This window comes from Octodon degus, unplaced genomic scaffold, assembly GCF_000260255.1.
Source record: "Octodon degus isolate 3935 unplaced genomic scaffold, OctDeg1.0 scaffold00199, whole genome shotgun sequence".
In the NCBI taxonomy this organism is placed as follows: Eukaryota; Metazoa; Chordata; class Mammalia; order Rodentia; family Octodontidae; genus Octodon; species Octodon degus.
In genome coordinates this window covers 103692-109263 of record NW_004524775.1, presented here as the reverse complement: position 1 = coordinate 109263, position 5572 = coordinate 103692, and the positions used below count along the sequence as shown (strand labels likewise).

The following is a 5572-nucleotide window of genomic DNA, read 5'->3' as shown; positions in this document are numbered from 1 at the left end:
TAAAGTGCAAGAAACAATGATAAAGATTAAATAATTTCAGTGACCTTGATGAGAGTCTCAAAGAGGAAAAGAACACACCAACAGTACTTTCAAATAACTCTGAAAAGATAAATAGAAACCTCAGAATCTGGGTCACAGAGCATGACGTAAATTTGAAAGCATGCTGGGTTGGTTACTTACCCCTATCTCTGAAGAGTGGTAGCACCAGATTTCAACTCTTCTATCTCAGTGAAACATGAAAAAAAAAAAAAAAAAAGCAGAGACAGAACCTTACACAGGGCTTACCAGTAAGCACAACAAAACACTAAAATGGATTTCATCATTGTTATTTAATATAGGCAGACAAGGTTCCCTTCTTTTAGCAAAGCTAATAAGACTTCCAGTGCACATCACAGTTACTTGCCCCTTTTTAAATTTAACTTTTGATTTTCTTCACTTGTTAACCCAAACATTGCTCCTCATGTACAAGTATCTGTGACTTTCTGCTCAAAGTACAAGATGAGACAAGTCTTGAATTACTGAGCATATTAAAGGTGTATATTTTCTCATCACAAGCAATATGTTATATGTGATGAGAGAAAGAAAAGGCCACCCACCGTGGTCTTAATGGTGTCACTGAGGGGCCCCCAACTACAGCCAGCCTTGGAGAGTCTTATTTGTCCTGTTAGTGGAACCCATCTGGACCTCAGATTGACATCTGGAATGAGTCCCTCAGCATCCTCAGACAGTTGTTCTCATCATCGATCCAGAAAAGCACCCTTTCAACAAACAGGCTTCCATAGTCAGGCTTATTTTGTACAGGTTTGTCTACTGCACTGTGAATGAACAACCGTAAATCTGCAGTAGGCATTCGGCTTAATACCTGGTTATTGAGACTGTCATACATGTATTATGAACAAACATGTGACTTGGTTGTTCTAAAAAGAGAAAAATAAAATGTAGTTTTCTTAGTGAAAAAGGGCACCCATTGGGAAACCTGTCTGTTATAAAAATAATCTCCTTTGAATGTCTGAAATAATGAATTCACACACATTGACTTTCTGACATCACTAAACACAATATACAAGGAATTTCAACGTATAGTTGTTTACCTCTTTTTCCTGAAGTGCAATGACTTGTTCTAGAATTTAATCTGCAGCAAAATAAGAAAGAAAATAAATTAGTTCTGCATATCAAACTAATTAAAAATAAAGGATAATGTGAATTTCTTTACATTATGTCTCCATCATTGAAACATCCTAGAATTTCCAGGCATTGCCACAAACATCACAGGTGCTTAATTGTTTTTCATTCATTTGTTTGCTCCCTGATTTTTTTCTGAAAATATTCAGTAATATTCTCTATGAAGCTATCCAATAAGTAACACAGCACTTTTTCTTGAAGTGGAAATTCTAAAAGTTGCTTCCAGCCAATAAAAAGTTTAGAAAACTACATAGTGATGTAGAAAAGAAAAATGAAGCCACATGATGGTGACATTGTGGGACCATTGAGGAAGCCATCAGCTGAGCCAGGTCCTATCAGATGATCAGCTGCATGTAGGCATCCTCAGACACTTGTGATTACCTCAGTGCAAACAAGTCCACAGCCAATAAATAAACACTCCTCGTGTCACACTAATACCCCAGCATGTTGTGACCAGCCTGTCTCATGCATCAGCACAGGTGGACCTTTGGCTTGACATTAGTACTGCTGGCTTATAGTGGCAACCTCAGAAGTCTTCCAGGCCCTTTTGGTATGGAGTAATACATGCAGTCATATGGCAGGGGACACTTGCTTATGCAGTATATTTACTATATTGTAGAAACAAAGACTCAGGAGTTCATATCATGTGAACTTGGATCCTATCATTTGAAAGATTATTAAAGTGTGTTCACCTTTACCCAGCAGTGCTGTGCGACATGACACTCCTTCCATATTATCAGAAGCTACAGAAAATTTTCACGTAAAATGTTTTTGTTATTTTCCTCATCATACTGGCTTCCCAATAGCTCCTTAGTTTTATTTAATGTACTATTAGTTGAAAATGCAACACATATCACAGAAAATAATTGAAAATGAGAAATGTGTAAGTATAAGTATATGAGAATATAAACTGTAAATATTAACTACCATATCCATCAAATGAATGAATTATAAAAAATTTAAAAAATTATTAGGTAAAAATTCAAATTATATTAAGAAACTTAAGTTTCTAATCAGAATCTCAAGATATCAAGATACCAGAAGAGCCAAATAATGTCTGTGACATATAAAGCATACACAGAGGATCATCTCTGTGTATTAGACATAAGATGAGTGAGTGTAGGTTGCATAACGTTAAGGCCTTTTTAAAAAAATGTTTTAAAAATCATTTATCTATTTATCTGGGACAGGGTCTCTCTAAATAGTTTGGACCCATAGTGATCCTCTTGTTCAGCCTCCCCAGCACTGGGATTGCAGGATGCACCATCATGCCTGTTTTTAGGCCAGCGTGGTGCTTCTGGGGTTCTAGAGCCAGCACTGCATGCAACATTGGGGATCGGACCTGGGTCCTTGTGCTTGCCAGGCAAGTGCTTAGACTGCTGAGCTATCTCACCAGCCCTGAGCCCACTATTTTCCAGCCCACCTTTGCTTATGGTAAAACAGGAAAATAATTTTTTCTCACTGTCCTTTAGATAGGGTCTGAAAACAAAAAACACAGCACTAATTCATCCCCAATCTTATTTTCATCAAAATGTTTGATATATAAAAATGCAACAAGATTAAGCAGGAAAACAGGACCCATAAACCTTATAAGCTAATAGGCATATTAGAGGAAGAATATTGTATTATAAACTATGCACAAGGTAACATAAAAATAAACAGATCAAAATGTCTGTTATAGACAACTACTAGAGAATACAGGAGGTAGCAGATTTAAATTATGGGCAGAAAAAATGCAGAACTCTTTCTAGACACCTAATAGAGACACTCAATGGGCTATCCCTCAAGAGCAGGACCATGCCAATTCTAGGTTAAAACTCATCAGAGGCATGGCAAGCAGCACAAGGCTTTGGTTCTTTCTGCAGTCTTTCCGTGAGTTCATTATGGGACACATAAATACCCTGCCTTGGGGTTGGAGATTTACTTAGGTGGTAGAGTACTTGCCTAGAAAGCACAAGGCCTGGATTCAGGCTTTAGCACCAAAAGAAAAAACCCAAGCAAAGTGAATGCCCTGCTAATGCTCAAGAACACGAGTGTAGCTGCACAGAGATGAGCAGCAGTTTCTTAGGGGGCTGTGCTCCAAAGTCATTGCCTGAATCTAACTGTGATACATACTAAGATGGTTACATTGGTAAATTTGAAATCACTACTGTCACAGAGCTTGGAAAACTGTTGTGAAGTTCACAAGCATGTTTAACAAGTGCGGAGTCATCAGTCTCAGGTCATATGTACCATGTGTTCCAAAAAAATGACTGAATCATCCACTTTGACCAGATTACTTTGGTTTCTTTATATTGGCAACTTCAATTTGAATGAAAACCACACAGGAGGGGGGAATCCTGGGATTCTTTCTATAGAAAAAAAGTAACTATTTTAGTAGGAAAAGTTTTATGCGGTGTGTGCATAAAATTCTTCAATGGGGGCGGGTGGCTTTTCCAAAGCCAAAGACTTTGGGAGTGGGAAACAATAACACTGCCACAATGTCTTCTTCAGATGTGATCAAAGAGAGCTGTTCCCAGTGCGGGCAGAAGTGCAGGGGTGGTGTTGCAGCGGGAGGATGACTGCAGGTCCTTTAAGCATTTATTTATAGCACCTGCCCAGAGCCGTGGTGACAATCCCACTGCAGGGCCCGAAGGTGCTGCAGCCAAGGAGCACGAGTATTGCTGGAACTCTGGGGAACTGGCCCTGCCCGAGGAAGCCAGGCGTGTGCCCATCACCCGACGTGAAGCACCTGGAACCCGGCACTTGGCCTTGCCAAAGGAGCAAAGGGTAAATCCACTCTGACAAGGGAAACACTTTGCGTACAAACCCTCAATTTATGATGTGTTCTGTCATATAACTATAGACTTTGCTTCTGTGTTCTAAAGTACGAAACTTATAGTTATCAAAGTTTGCAAATTTCTGAATTTTGCTTGATATTATAATTGCTAATTGTATTACTATAGCCAGGATGTCATAACTTTTCACCACTTGAGTAGCAATATTGTGAAGTGCTGGGGTGATAACCTCACCAAAGCCCTACACCTGAAGACAAAGGATGGTGCCAAACAGCAACATCCCACCTCAACTAATTGGGAAGGCAGGATTTTGGGACAGACACAAATCAAGAATCTCCAACCCAAAGAAGTTACCCCTGAAGAACAGAGTCTTCCTAGAGTGGCCTTGATAGGATTGATCTCTCTACCTAGGATCAAATTTTCAAAAGGATTATCTAGAAGTCAAAATAAAGAGTTCTTCCTGAAATAGAAAATGGTAAGATTTTGCAGAAACAAAATGCAATCTCAGGTTCCCAGCCCACCCTCAGCAAGTCCAGGAGACATCAGCACAGAAGAAATTAGAAATCACACACCTGAAATCTCTGAAATGATTGCAACTGAAGTAAAGAAACAACTCCAGATGGGTATAGAGGGAATCAGATCAGAAATAGTATCTCAGGTTAAAAAAAGAAATGATAACCATAATGGAAGAATTGCTGAACATGTCTAAAGAAGACATTGATAAAAAAAATGGAACATAGAAAAATGATGGAGACCTTCAATGAACAATATAAGAAAAAATAGAATTCATGAAATAGATTTAAAGAGATATCCATGAAATTAAGAATTCCATTAAAAGCTAGCAAAAACTGAAAGTAAAACTAAACATAGACTTTCAGATTTATTTATTTATTTATTTATTTATTTATTGTATTTTAGTCTGCAGGGTGTTCAGGTCTCACTACTAGATCAGACTTGTAGTGATCTGCCTGTTTACAGCCTCCCAAGAGCTGGGATTACAGGAGTGTGCCACCGCTCCCAGTCTCTCTCTCTCTCTCTCTCTCTCTCTCTCTCTCTCTCTCTGAACTGGGGATTGAACTCGGGCCCTTGCACTTGCCAGAGAAGTGCGTATTCCACTGAGCCATCTCCCAGGCCCCTCCCAGTCTCAATTACCATCTCAGCGTGCCCTAGAGGCGGGGCTGGCACAGCAGGCTTGAGGATTGAACCCCTGGCTCCTGTGCCTGCTTGCAGGTGCTTTAATCTGCTGAGCTACTTGGCTGGCCCAACTTTCAGACTTTGAAGATATTATTCCAGCTAGCCACCAGGAAAGGAAAGTTCTAAAAATAACGGGGAACCATGAATTAATAATTCAACAGCTACAAGATAACACAAAGATATGGGGGCTGGGGAGATGGCTCAGTGGAATAAGCGCTTGCCTGGCAAGCACAAGGGCCTGAGTTCAATCCCTGGTTCTGAAAAAAAAAAAAAAAAAAAGATAACACAAAGATGAACAACAGAAGACTGATAAGTAGCCATGAAAAAGGAATCAGTGCAAATGACATAAAAGGACTGTTTGCAGAAGTGGTAGGAAAGTTTCCAAGCATGGGGAAAGAATCTGACATAGAGGTAAGTGA

General features: G+C 39.4%; 1 non-coding gene across 1 annotated transcript; it reads right to left on the bottom strand.

Moving 5' to 3' along the window:
* Positions 1-680: 680 nt before the first annotated feature.
* LOC111813562 lies at positions 681-747 on the bottom strand. Its single transcript, XR_002818786.1, has one exon. It is a non-coding gene; the product is annotated as a small nucleolar RNA SNORD109A (small nucleolar RNA).
* Positions 748-5572: the final 4825 nt, after the last annotated feature.